This window comes from Nothoprocta perdicaria, unplaced genomic scaffold, assembly GCF_003342845.1.
Source record: "Nothoprocta perdicaria isolate Ctin4 unplaced genomic scaffold, notPer1 scaffold_21, whole genome shotgun sequence".
NCBI classification, from domain to species: domain Eukaryota; kingdom Metazoa; phylum Chordata; class Aves; order Tinamiformes; family Tinamidae; genus Nothoprocta; species Nothoprocta perdicaria.
This window is the reverse complement of record NW_020455316.1, coordinates 4,797,087-4,811,784: the sequence shown is the minus strand read 5'-3', so window position 1 is coordinate 4,811,784 and position 14,698 is coordinate 4,797,087. Positions and strand designations below refer to the sequence as shown.

Genomic DNA, 14,698 nt, shown 5'->3' with positions numbered 1-14,698 from the left:
GAAATCCATGGGAGAATTCCCTCTGCTCCCATGGAAGAAGAAATAGGCCTTGAATATATACATATGAGTCTCTATGTGTGTGTATATTTATGTATGTATAAGGTCTGCACTTATAAAATAGGCAAACACGTAAATACCTTTAGTATCTCTTCTGCTGTTTGTATTTGTCTGATTTCAATGACTAACTGCAAAGCTCAGTGCTTGAGTTCACATTCTTTTCACTGGAAAAAAACTTCCTTTGAATGTCCTTGTCCCGGTGCTGATGGATGCCCTCCCTGCTGGGACACTGTCCCGCAATAGACAAATTAAAAGCCTGAAGAAGAGCAGATGCCAGAGAGGCAGAAGTATTGGCCTTGGAAAGTTAAAATAAGAATTAAAGAACTTAGGGAACATATTGAAAGATTTACCTCAGAAATAATCAAAAGGAAGAGTCATTTCCTGTTCTGCTTTAGGGCAAGGTTTATTTAGATTAAAATTTAAAAGGTGCAGTGGAATTAAACAGCCCTTTTGTTGTCTGAAGAATCTTGAAATAAAGCTGTACTTATAATGGTATTTAAGAGAAGTTTTAGGTCTTTTCCCTCTGTCCCATTTCCCTTCTTTATCTCTTCTTTTTTCTTCAAAAACTATAATATGCAGGCTTTAGCTAAAAATTCCCCACTGAAATTGAGTGAATTCATGCATGTATATGCTGAGCAGCTGCAGCCACATGTGATTCAGAAAGGGGCAATGGAGCATGTCAAGGTTGTGACATCTCCAGGAGTGGGAGAAGAACCGTGGGATTTGACCTTGGCATTAGGGGGARTAGATCAAACCCAGAAGGGAGGCTGAAGGAACATGTCCTCATCTCTTCAGTCTCTAGAGAAAATGTCAGAATTACTATGTTGCCCCACTAAACAACAAATTCCTCCAAACTCATYGACAACAGTTTAGAAACAGATGTTTAGGTACACATATTTTTCTATTTAAATAGTGATGGGTTTTGTCCTCTATTTTTATTCAGTTCTTCACAATTCATAAATAACTTTTTCAGAACATCTGTTAATATCAACCATCCTTCTTCTTATATGAAATACCCTTATTTATTGCTATTCAACCCCACATTGGTCTGTTTTGAAACTTGTAACTTAATAGGAAAAATTGTCTGGATTGCAAACATTCTTTACAGCTGCAAGTAGGCAGAGGAGCGGGCATGCCAGTTCAGGGGTATTAAAAGGATTATCTCAACAGTTGGGTTTTGAGGGGCTTTTTTTGGAGGCTCCTCTCTCTTTCAAGTGCAAAACAGCTGGGAAGGCTGCCAGCCAGCACAAACAGGCTCTGGAAGATTAAAATTAGTGAAGAAGTAGACCAATTTATTCTGCCAAATCCACTCTTGCAATCAAGCTCTTCACGCTCACCAGTTGAGGGGCGCTCTGTATATAATGGTGTCACGAAAACCAGCTGTGACTTGTGTCAGAGAGAGTTTGATCAGTAGTGAAGCCAATTCTGTACCCTCAGCCCCTGGAAATGTGCTCGCCACAGTAGCCCATGAGCTAACCCAGTATTTCTTTTCCTGGCAGTGCCATTTCTTATCATGGAGCAAGGATGAATTGAAAAGATAGTGCCCAAAGAAGCCAGCAGAGCCATGGACTGGTAGGGGGAACATATCACTTAGTCGTCTGGTGAGCCACAAAATATGCAGGTATTGACTGTGACTTCCTAAGAGCAAAATACTTCTTGTTTGTAAGTTCTCCACACAAATCTTCTCCATTTAAAGCCTCTGAAAGGAGGGAGCCGGGGCCAGGGTGTTGCATGTCACGTTGTGGCAAGAGGAGGTGTTTGAGAGTGAAAAGCTTTTGGGAGAGAGGTGGGAACAAATGTGATACAGAGGAGGTAACAACTGCAAGCTAGGCAAAGAGCTTGGGCCTGGGCCTGAACCTCAGGAGACCTAAGAACAGAGGGAGATATCACGAATCAGATCACATTCTCCACTTCCACTCCCAACCAAAAAGATATCACTTATGCTAAAGCAGAGGCAGCATTTATTAGGGCAGTGGAAACCTACCACTGAAAGCAATTGAGGCTAACCTGCACATCTTCYCCCTGAAGTCACTTGGAGCATAAAGGTGCTCAGTTACAGCTGAGGTGAAATTGGTGACAAAAACTCCTCACAGCTGATGGGTCCCTATCTGTGTATACTGCTTTGAACAGAATATTGTACATTAACATATCAAAGAGGAACAAATTGCAGGCATTTATCTTATCCTACATGACTTCATGGTCCAGTGTTCTGTGCATGATCCTACACCATATCTCAAGTTTCAGCAGATTTGTATTTATTGTCCAAACCTATCCTCATCACCAGCATTTGAGTTCCTGTGCATTAGGGCCCTTCATGTTTTATCTGAGAAAGATTGAATAATTGATTATGCTGATTTGATTGAAGGTTTTATATAAAATTAGTTTTTCTTACTGTCGACAAAATTTCTACTTATCTAATGATTTTCAGCCTGTGTTCCCACAGGACTAAGAGATTGTACAGTCAGGATCCATAAAATGTGGCTCAGAAAAGCAAGCCTATTTTTGGAAAGCTTAAATTAATTATACAGAGATCCATCAGGAATTCAGATGGGAAATTTGTAGTGGTTAGCAAATAAAAAAAAAAAGTTGCAAGTCACTATTACTCCAACATAAGAGTTGACTTTACTCAGACTTTGTGCTGTTGAAATTATTAATTTCACTTGACTTTTATAATGGACTGAGGTTATAGTTAGTCATAAARTGGTCACTACTGGGTTTATCCTTACTTTTCTACATTTTTTTTATACCAAACATCTGAACAGTCTCCCATCTGTCTGAAAGAAGAGAATACATCTCTAAAAAATCTCATTTTTGTAGAGAGCAAAATAAATAGATGAAGAACCTGAAGCTGCAGAATTATTTGTACTAAACAAAAGATTATCACACAATGTTGAGATTAACTTCCATGCCCATTTCTCTTGCTTGCTCACATACTACCTCCCACACTTACCTTTCAGCATGTCAACAGGCTCTGAGCAGTAAGTCCTCAGTTCCGTGACTCAGATTCTCAGAGCATTAAAACCTTAAGCTTGGCAGGTGTCCAACATGAAGAAATTTTAACAAATCTCCCACAAAGAGCACTCTAATCAAAGCAAGCACTGAAGCCTTGAACATAATACTTCCTCCACATATAAGATTCACAATTTGTTTAATGGCCTCCTCTCAGACCTTTCAATATGATATTGCAAATGTTGTTTCAAAAACCCCAGATCTTCCCCCMCACACACACATAACCAGCATGCACACCACATAACTGGAAAAGTATAATTTACTATTCATTTCTGGCTTCTGCTGAGAAGTCTTCTTCCAAGGCAGCATTTATTAGAAAATAAAAAAAAATACCATGTTCAAGTTATCTTTCGAAGATGCCTCATACTGTAATCCCCACCGCAGCAACAGAGCCTGTATGAAACATTGTTGTTGATCTCTTTCTGGGTGACCTCATTGAAGGTTATTTGGAAGAAAATGGAAATGCAAACTGATTTATTGGTAGCTGGAGTCAGTGAATTTCATGTAGAAGTACAAGTGGTAATTTTTTAACTACAGCTAAAAAGCCACCATTTTGTAAGTTGTAAATCATTTCTATGMATCTGTGGACAACTCTCCACCACAGCATGTGTTTAACCTCCTTATAAGTTAGGGCACTGCGTGGCACTGTATTTTGACAACTTTGTTTGGATCAAGTTTATTTACAAATAAATGCAATTGCACCCACTCTTGTTCCTGCTTAAGAGGTGCAGACAGCAGCCAATTGAATTCAATCATGTGCATAAATATTAAGGTCTATAAAAATCTCTTTATAAAAAAATGCAAATCAGCTACCAAGGGAAACATATAGCATAAGTTCTTCTACTTATTCATCCCCATAGCTGGCCTCCCACTTGACAAACATTTAACATGCACACAAGTGTAGATCTACATTAAATAGTTAATGAATTCAGGGAACTTTCAAACAGATATAAATCTTTTTTTTTTCCTGAAAGTTTTTATGATCTCAATACTAAAGCTAATAAATTGTTCCCCAATTACTTTGGATGTTATCTGCTCTTTGAGCATCCTTTTTCGAGCAGAAGTCTACCACACACTAAAAAAAAAGAGCCATTAAGAGGCATTTGGTGACAGATATGGCTAACCCTTCTGGAAAGAGATTATTAAAGGTAGATGTGTCAAAAAATATAAAGATGCAGGAAGAAGAGTGAGATATTGCATACTCTGAGAGTTACGCAATGTACTAACACGATGCAGCTTGCTGCAAATGAGTACAGCACTGCATGCTAATCACAAAGTACCTAGTCAGTCTGTGTAGTTTTATTAAAGAAACATGGACTATGAGCCAGATCTGGAGGAGGACGAGGGAATTCAATTCCTTTTAAAAGAAGCACTGAATGTTTCTCATTTAGCATTTGTAAGTTAAGGAGCATCTACCATATTGAACTAGTATTAACGGAAACAGATAAATCTATTGGTCTAATAGGTACTTGCCATGCAATGTCATAGGTGTATTCATTTCAGCTACCTCCCTGCATACACAGCTGGTCTTTGCTGCATTCCCTTGCCCAAGTAAACGTGTCTCTTATAGCAATACCTTGCTATGTCCTTTGCAGCTCCAGCCCAATGGTGGAGGAGAACCAGAGCCAATGCAGCTCAGCTTGGAGCCTGCTAAGCTTTTGAATGAAAAGCTTCTGGACTGATAAAGCTAAAACCAATATAGTTCTTTACCTTACATTCTTCTGTGCACTTCAACAATTTGCCAATGCTAAATATGCTCTTTTCTTGTACCATTTTTTATGTTATGGACAAAAATACTTTTTTTTTTTTTTTTCTAAAGCATGGAAAAAGTAGTATCTAGAACACTTCATGCAGACATCAGACATCTCCCAGAAATCTGGCAATCATTAAAAAAGGACACAATGCACAATCCAGTAAATGTGGGAAGAAGTTTTGGTGAGTCTTGAATCATCACTCATAGAAGTAAAGAACGAGATGTCCAAACTCCACCATTTCCAAGATCAATAACAATGAGTAAACTCTGCCCTTACAGGCTTCTGAGTGGTTGCCAGTGGCAACTCCTCATCCTCATTTCCCCACATCCTAGACTACAGACAAAACTTCAAGATAACATGGCTTTCTTGGTAGAAGGAGCATATATACTTCTGGTGGCAGAATAGAATTTGACAATGACCATCAAGAAATTAATTAATTCTTTTCATTTGAAAATGAAAGCTATTTTAACTTGGAAAAAAATGATTTTTAAAACTCACTTATTCTCTAGTTTAAACTTATATTTATTTTAGTAAATATATACTCTTCATTAGGAAGGAAGGAATGATGTCAGGGAAGATGGAGGAAAGATTCAAGATCTAAAGAATATTAAGCCCCTTAGTTATGCTAATAAAAGAATGGTAGTGATTCTTTCCCTCTTCTCCCCCATCTACTCTTAAAAGCAAGGTTTTTTTCAGTCTTTCATGTATTTTCCATTAAAATCAAAGGAAACATTGAGAATTACCATTTTTTCTTTGCAACTGCATTTCTCTCAGCTTAGTATTTAGCATTTATTGAATCTTAGCATCTTAGCATTTATTGAATTTATATCAGAAGTTAATTCAACAGTGCTTACCATTATATAATTACTATCTCGTTTTCATTTAACCTCTAAGGCATTATGATTTTCCAGAATTAGACTGTCTGAGAAGCAATAAGGATTATTTGCTGAAGTTTAACAATACTCACTTGGCCATAGGCATTAATTTAAATGAATAGTCAATAGTTTCTACATTGCAGTATCCTGACATTAAATAGTCAGCTACTCATTTGCAAGACATAATAGTCTTTTTATTAGGCATCTTTTGCTGTTTTGTGTCATTCTTTCAAACTAACCTAATTTATGAGCTATGATCTATTCATTGTATTTCAAATAAACATATATCAGACTAGCCAGATCATTCTTGAATTACATGTCTGTTGGAAATAATTTAATATGACTAGTTCAATAAAGGATTGAAAGAGAAAAAAATCTCACTAATTGATTAAAGAGACTTGTGGTAGTTTTATTCACAAATGTTGCAAGACTGACTTTTCTCTTAGGCTGTTCCTTCTAAAAATATCTGTGGGAATGGAGAATTAGGATTCTTTTTGTATTCTGTCTCTACAGGATACAGGATGTAGACTTTGAGATGTTTTTCTTTATCAAGTAAGCTAACTGAGCCCATACAGTAATATTAAATTTTTTCTTTGTAATTTTCTCTGCTAGCCTCAATATAGTATTAGATTGCCTCTCTATCAGATGCTGCCCACCCCAGAAACAAATAAATCTCATCCAATCTCAGATAGGTGAGATGATTCCTGCCCTCATATCACAGTATCTCACTTTAGGAATCTAGTCCCAGCAATGGAATGGAATTTTAGAATAGGTGGGGGTTTTTTTGTTTTGTTTTTTTTTGTTTTGTTTTTTTTTTTGGTGGGGGGAACCTCAGGGCATCATCTGGACACACCTCCAGACTCCCAAAGTCTGGATGTTAAGGATGTTAAATAGTATCAGCTCCAAGAACAACCCCAATTAGGAAAGTCACCAGTGTTCAGCTGCCAGCTGGATTTCCATTTCCTAGTCTTTGAGCACTAGTCTTTGAGCACATTCGTCCAGCCAGTTTTCACCTACTCTGTAGTCTACACATCAAGTCCATATATCCCTGACTGGACTGCAAGGATACTCTGGGAGACAGTGTTGGGAAACCTTGCTAAAGTCAAGGTAAATGACATCCACTTTTCCTTCCTCATCTAATCATAGATCTGTCTGGGCAGTTTTGATGAATCCATGCCGACTGTCTCCAGTCACCATCTCATCCTCCATGTGACAGGATTCGGCTTCTGGGAGAAGCTATTTCTGTAGAGGTGAGGTCTGTAATTCCGCAGATTCTCTTTCTTGCTTTTTGAAGAAGGATGTGATATTTGTTTATTTGATCTACTCCAGTGGCTATCACTTTTCAAACAGATTTAGCTCTTTCACCACTCTCAAATGCATTTTTTCCATTCCTTTATGGATTATGGTTCCTTTATAAGATTTATATATGGGATATGTATATATAGGATTTATATATATAATCCTTTATAGAATTTATTTATGGTTCCTTTACAGGATTATGAATCCTATATGGATTGTATATGGCCAGATCCCTTATGTCAGCCTAACTTGGTCATCCTCTACTGTGGGCAGTACACCTCTCACATAATTTTTCCTACACAGAAATTTTGCAGGCACGAAGGCAGAATTTATCAGTAAAGACTGAAGCAAAGATAGCATTGAATACTACAGTCTTTTACAAGTCTTTTGTCAGTAAATTGCCTTCCTCATATAACAGGAATTTTCAGGGTTATCTTCCTTGATGACAGTGTACCTGAAGTCTTTCTTACTACCACTTCCATGCCTATCTATTTTCAACTCCAGAAAAGCTTCATCTCCTCTAATTTTATTCCCATGTGTGGCTGATGCTTCTATATTTCTCCTTTTTAGTCCATCCTTGCCTCTACTCCCTGTATATTTTCTTTTTGCATTTGAGCCCAGCCAAGAATTCCTCACTCAGTCAATCTGGTCTCCTACTTGCTCACTTTTTCATGGAGTAGGATGGATCATTCCTGTGTTTTTGAGGTGATTATCCTTGGTGAACAGCGAGATTTCCTGGGTTCCTTTATTCTTCAGGGCAGCTTCCCACAGGATCTTGCCTGCAAAGTTCTGTGAAGAAATACATGTCTGTATACATTAAACCCACCATTTGGACTCTSTTGCTAACTTTCCTCACTTCCCACAGGATATGAACCACCACTAACTCATGGAGTCTTCTGCCAAGACTACCACAGGCTGTCCTATTTCCAACCAGTTGCTCCTTGTTCATAAGCAGCTGGTCCAACAGAACCCCTCCCCTTATTGGTCCATCCAACATCTATACCAAAAATTGTCCCAAACACTGGAATGCTTGCATCCAACTCTCCTGCCCTTCCAGCAAATACTGGAGTCACCTATGAATCATTATGGTTTGTGGTTTCTTTCATGAGGTGTCCTTCAGTTGAATGAAAACAGCCTTATTTGGCTCCGCTTCTTGATTGGATAGTCTGTAGCGACTCCTACCAAACTACTCCSTGTGTTGGCCTCCCCTCTCATCCTGACACATAGGTTCTAAGCCAGGCCTTGCCTTCCTGCAGTGCAGAGCTCCACACATTTGAGATGCTCTGCTTCACAGAAGGTGACCCCTGCCTTGTCTTTGGCTGTCCCTCCTAACCAGCCTGTATCCACCCACTGCAGCTCTGCAATCTTGAGAATTATCCCTCCTTTTCTCTGCAGTCCCAGGGTGGTCTTGGTCTGAGACTGCATGGACTTCCAGTTCCACTTGTTTCTGAAGTTATTCAGAAGGGGAATGAATATGAGAGCTTCCCAGAATGCCATGCCCCATGCTCTGTTGCATGTTCCRTTACTTAAGATTGTGATGAGGGTTCAAAGCATTCCTTGCTGATTAGCAACCCTGTTGACAAAAATGGTCATGTTCCTCTTTGTTAGATAGATAGATCCATTTTTCCCCAGCAGTCCTCATTTCTGCTAAAGGGTCTTAGGTCTATAAAGCCAAGTTATAGACATAAGCCATGTCTATAACACCTGCCAACTAATCCAGTCTTGATACATGGGATAYATCTGCTCTACCAAAACATGTTATTTACTGACAGGACTGAGAATACTACTTTCAGGCCTATGTCCTTCATCCTAGTCCTCTGTGTTTGTGTGGGGGGAGGAATGGTCCCCAAAAGCAGCAGAGCAATGACTGGAGGCCACCAGCACCTGTAAGCAATACTGTCTTAAATCCTTAGGAGTCTTGAGTCTCAAAAGTGTAACTCTGTGAGCTTTGGTTAAACACAGATAGTAGAATAAAATAAGATGCACAGTCTAAAATCTACAATTGTCTTTTTTAATTATTTTTTTCAAGGAGAAGCATAATCATACCTTTCTTTTAAAGCATGGCAGCATAGATATGTGCTTTTATCTACTTTTTGYTTTTCCTTTTTTTTCTCGTTTTTAAACCAATAGCTCCATAATTAGCATATTCACGCAAGAAGTGGGAACTCTGTGTGGGTTCAACTAAAGTAGCTCACCTGCTCTTCCCTCATTGTCTGGGAGAGGGCTCTAAGAGGCAGATGTATAGAGCATTTGAGGCTGAAGAAATGTTCTTTTTTCAAAGAAATGATATACAGAGAAAATGTTCATTTCTTTCTTCTGGAGCTGTTCCAGCTTCAGAAAGAAATTCAAGATTTAGTGGACCAGGAATGTCATTTTCCAGTCAAACCACTTAGGGCACTCTCTGGGAAATAGGAAAAACCTAATTTTTGACCTCTGCTTCAAGAGTACATTTATTTTATTTTATTTTATTTTATTTTAAACAGCTATTTGATAAAATGCATGAAGCCTCCAAGATAGGCCTTCAAGTAGGCATCTCTGCTAGAACATACACTGCACTGAAAACATTGACTTTCAAGCACAATATTTCCAGAGAGAGATACTTAAGTGCTTCCTTCAATGGATGTCTCCATTTTTCTTTTTTAATTTAATATGAATACTACTCTCCCATCTGAAAAGTCAAATTATCCTGCACAGCTCAATAGCCCAGAGTCRTTCAGTCCAGTCTGCTCTTTCCAGCAGCAACCCTAACTGGGGAATCATTAGATTTTTTGGCAGGAGATGTGGAATGTACCTGTTCCCTTCAAATCAGTATGTCTAGACTCATGTCCAAACAAGCATATTTCTGCTAAAACAGAAAAAACATACCAAAAAAAAAAAAAAAAAAGAGAGAAAGGGAGCAAAAGAGATTCTTTTTAGAGTTGTGAGTTGCATAGGATGCGGTAAATGGTCTAGTCAGTGTTTGCCTACATGTGGTTTTACCATTTTTAAGAAGATTCTCTGTTTAAATATATATATTTTGTGAATAAGATTAAAATCCCATGAGTTGTGATGCCAATAGCAAATTACAGGGCGTTTTTTCATCTAGCAGATCACTAGCTTTTGCCAAAGGGCTTTGGGTACTGATTTACCCATAAATATGTAATGGAACAGTCATTGTACAGGAAACATATATTGTGTTTTCAGCACAGCTGAGGGCATGGTTCAAAGAAAAACACTCATATGCACACTTTCTCCAGTCTCACTCCAGTGAGTGTACTTAACTTCAAAAGTATAGGGTATTTTATCCAAGGGCGTTTCAGGAATTAGACACTTTTCTATAGTAACAGAAGATTYAGAACCATTCTGCAGTCTTTCATAATAGCCTTTATCATAATAGCCTGCAGCAGCAGTAGTGCCCCTATGGCTTCAACCTTGCTGCTTTAGAATCAGGACCTGACTCAATTAGTCCTACTTCAATCTGCTGTCATTTCTGCTCTCAGTCCCACMCATTGATTTGCATGTGTAGCAAATTCAGTTTAGAAGTATGCTTTCCTTTTTTATTAGATCAAAATATTCATTTTGAGTGATGAAAATGCTCCTAGCTTACTGAACAATCACAGGGATACAAAAGTTGCAGAAATCCTAGTGCTAATGCAGTTCCAAAGTGCTCAGCAAACCATTTTTGAACATGGTCCAGACATTCTCCCACACTGTGTCTAGTTTTCACTGATAAGTGACAAAAAACCAAATAGCTTTGTCCCTAAAACTACAAAGAAGACGGATTTTCCCATTAAGGCCTTCTCTTCAGGATGTTCTTTCTTGCTGAAACATTGGGACCCTTTTATGACATGGCTAATTGCAAATAGGTTCTCAGGCCGGAATGAGTCAGAAACTTAAGTATTTCTGTGGAAGACAGTGGTTGACACCACCGTGACTCAGAATAGTCCTACCTCACTGCTTTCAATACACCCCACTGCTGTATGCTCAGAAATGCAGTATGCTTAGAAAAAGCATATAAAAACAAAATAAACTCATATGCAAACAGCAGCCACACCAATTTGATCAGAAGAACTTTATATCGTAAGAGATTTTAAAGGTATTTGCAGGTAGCAGTTGCTTGGGATACTCTTTCAGGAGAAATTAGACAAGGACAAAGAATTTGTAGGAAACCGGTCCCAGAATACTTGGGAGGCAACAAGAGCATGTTTGTCATCAACCATATGGTTTTGACCACCACCAAATTAAAGTGGAGGCTCCCTGATATGTATTCATATATCTTTCCTCCTTTTCACAAAGTAGCAATGAAAGTGGCACCGTTCTGTGCACATACCAGATTCTGGCACTTGTTTGGGGAAGGAAAAGTACACATGTTTGGGAAAGGGAAAATAGGGAGGTTTTGTAGATGTGACGATCTGAAGAAAGGTATGGCTGTTAGTAGCACAAGACTGCACAGGCACTCCAAAATGAAGAGTGACTTGCTAGCTAGTAGAGCAGAGGTGTTTTCTGGACCAGAATAGGCACTACAGTCCTGTACGTATTTGCTGAAGAGAGGTGGCAAAAAAGTCTTTTTGCTTATGAGAGACAAAGAAGGAAATATCTAGTTATTAAAGAAGTATCAGTATATGACTGCTAGCTGATATTCATGACTGCCTGGGGAGGAAGAAACCAATAGATTTTATGCAGAGTTTAGAAATGGAGCTCTTCTACAATCTGTATGTGCCCTCCTGCAGCATCTTTCTTCTTCTCCACTGACAGGTTCACCTTTGTATCCCAAACTTCTCCACACATTGGAACACAAACAGTAAAAGTGTTAAGGAACCCATGTGGATGATGCATTCAAAGCAGCTCTGAAATTGAAATGAAGAATCAGTTTAAGCAAAACGTTACAGTAGATGGTGAGAACACAGATTATTTATTATTCCACCTACTTACAGAGACCCAGATATTAGCAAAACAAATACTATATAATATATGAAAATAAATTACTTTGAGATAAATATAAGTAAGATTGCAAGTTCCTGAAGATTGGCTGCAGGTATCTCTGAATTCACTGAGTGCCATCAGGCTAAGTGACTAAATGTTATACCCTCAAGACTAATTACAAAAGATAGGAAGAGATATAAAAACTACGAGGAGATAGCTACATGTTAAGAAACATATTGATATACTTCAGGGTCAATCAACTTGAAGCAAATATGAACATCRCTAACTACCTCTCACCTGGGGATGGTACATACATGCCTCCCTACACTCAAAGGCATACTCCTAGACTATTTTAAATATTGTTGATAGTGTCATGATAGACCCAGTGCATGGTGCCAGGCACTTGTGCTTAAACAGTGCTCAGCCCACTTAAGGTAAGCATTGCACCAAAACCTGCTGAATGTCTTTTCAACCAGTAATTCCAATATGTTTTTTTCCCTTATATTATTTTCTTTCCAATGTTACAAACAAAACTTAGCAAGGAAATTGGAATGAATACATGGAGATATTTTGATTTGTAAACTACAGAGATGAAATTGCAACAAATAAGGATATTCCAGCTATTAARTATTTCCTTCCTGAGTGAAGGAGAAAGGATAGGTAGAGGAAGCTAAGATAAATATAGACATGCAAAGCAGAGGAAATCCAGTGTTGCTACTGCTGCTCCATTGCTCCCATGACTCACTCTGAAGTGTCCTTCAAGGGTGTTAACGGGGCTAACAGATGAGAATGAGCTGTTATATTCTATGTCCTTGTGCTAAGCCCAAGCAAAGCAGGACTAAATCACAAAGAAGACTTAGCCATCTTCATATTTATTTTTGATGCTTGCTATCTTATGCTGATTATTTTTGGCTGTCATGTCATCTTAGTGGGAGTTTGATTGCTTTAAAATGAAGATAAGAATATTATTTTAATGTGCCCATGAGACAGTCCCAGTCCTATAAATTATGTAATGTGTCAAAATCAGTCCTAGTAACACATTCTGAGCTCACTGAATTTGCACTAGATATGATTTTACTTTATTCTCTGTAGTCCACTGGACAGATATATGGAGATATTTAATACAGAGATTATTTATGGACTGGAGCAGAACAGATCCTTCTGAAGCATCAGTTGTGCCAACATTTACTTAAGCTTTGCCTTTTTGATTTCAGAAATAGTTAATTATCCCCTTGTCGCTATCATGTCTGGTTATAACAACACATATTAATTCTCTGCACAAAGTACACAGGGCAAAATGTATGCATTTACTGCATCCCTATCAACTTGCTGAACTAAAAGAATGACATCATGTTCATTGCCATGAATCTAGGAAGACAACTGCAGTTGACAACTGCAGTCTGTCATGCTATTCTACAAAATGTCTTGCCGTGTCCGGTTGTAAGTGCCCAATCATACTTAAGTGACAGAGGAGGATTGTGCTTTTGAAACACAGGAAGAACAACAAAGGCACATATGAAGTGCTCTCAGACTTGGTCACTTTTTTGTAGATTTAGGTGAAAAAGTTTATTCTGACATAAACAGAAATATAAGAAGGTGAGAAGACAGCTTAGCTCTGTGATTGGAAAAAGAAGAGTTAGTTTTTCTGGAAAGGATCACAAAAACAAAAAGATACACCTTCACTCATTTTCTCTTGGCCTGGGGGCTCTGCACAAACAGCAAGAAGAAGCAATGATAAAATGTGCCTGTAATCCTCCCAGACAGATAAAGAGAACAAAGAGGATGAACAGGGAAGACAGCATTTCACAAATGATTATTCTTATCAATCTGTAAGGACCAACACCTTGCAAAACCCAACACTTTCCAAAAAAGTCGAAGCCTTACAGAAATATCTCAGTTCACAATCTCCTATTTTCATCCTTAGACCTGACTGTCCTGCTGACAGCTGGGCTAATAAAACTAGACACAGAGTGAAAGCAAATTTTGCTTTGGAGTTGGAAGGTTGTGTGTCAAATCTGAACTTCCAGGGGACAATAAAATCAGGGCTGGTTCAAAAGTCAGCCAGAACTGGATTACAAAACAGTTAAATCACCTTTCATTGAACCACGACCATACTACCAGAACCTGATGCTTTGAGACGCTCGAGTTCTGTGCACCACTTGGAATTGAGGCCTGGATTGGAGGATCTGTCTATAGAAAAGGATGCTAAGTTATTCATAACAAGATGAGAGGTTGCGCTTTCTACATAATAGAACCTTTCATATGTTTATGCAAAATCAGGTATTATAGTGATCAAAGAAAACACAGATCTTACCTCTTTATTTCAATTCAGCCCAAGAACAGACACATATTCAGCTCTGGAGCATTCCTCTGAGATATTCCCCAGTCTAAGGTCCTGAAATTCTCAAGTATGACAGTTCAGTTGCCTAAAGTTAAAAGAATGCAATTCCTACCATCAAACRTAATATCTAGCCTAAACATTTGTTGCAATTTAAATCAAATAACATCTTCATCTTCCTGTGAAAAACTGTCCATCACTGCTATAACTGCTGCTTTCAAAGCACATGCCAGCAACAATGTACCTATAGCAATAGTACAAATTTCTCTTTCCTTGGATTTCTAGCAAGACAGTAATACCAATTTTAAAAAATATATCTGACCTCCTTTTGAAATTGGAAAGCCAAACAGATAGGAACATAGGAACACAGGAATATAGGAACACAGCAGAAGACTGAACATCCAGTCAAGTCGAAAAATCTTGCCTACACTATATGGCAGAGCACAATTTCTTCCCCATTCTTG

At 38.3% G+C, this 14,698-nt stretch overlaps 1 long non-coding RNA gene across 1 annotated transcript; it reads right to left on the bottom strand.

The window, feature by feature from the left end:
- Positions 1–10,949: 10,949 nt before the first annotated feature.
- Positions 10,950–14,318, bottom strand: LOC112946585. Its single transcript, XR_003249264.1, has 2 exons — positions 14,211–14,318; positions 10,950–11,820 (listed from the first exon to the last, which is right to left on the bottom strand). It is a non-coding gene; the product is annotated as an uncharacterized LOC112946585 (long non-coding RNA).
- Positions 14,319–14,698: the final 380 nt, after the last annotated feature.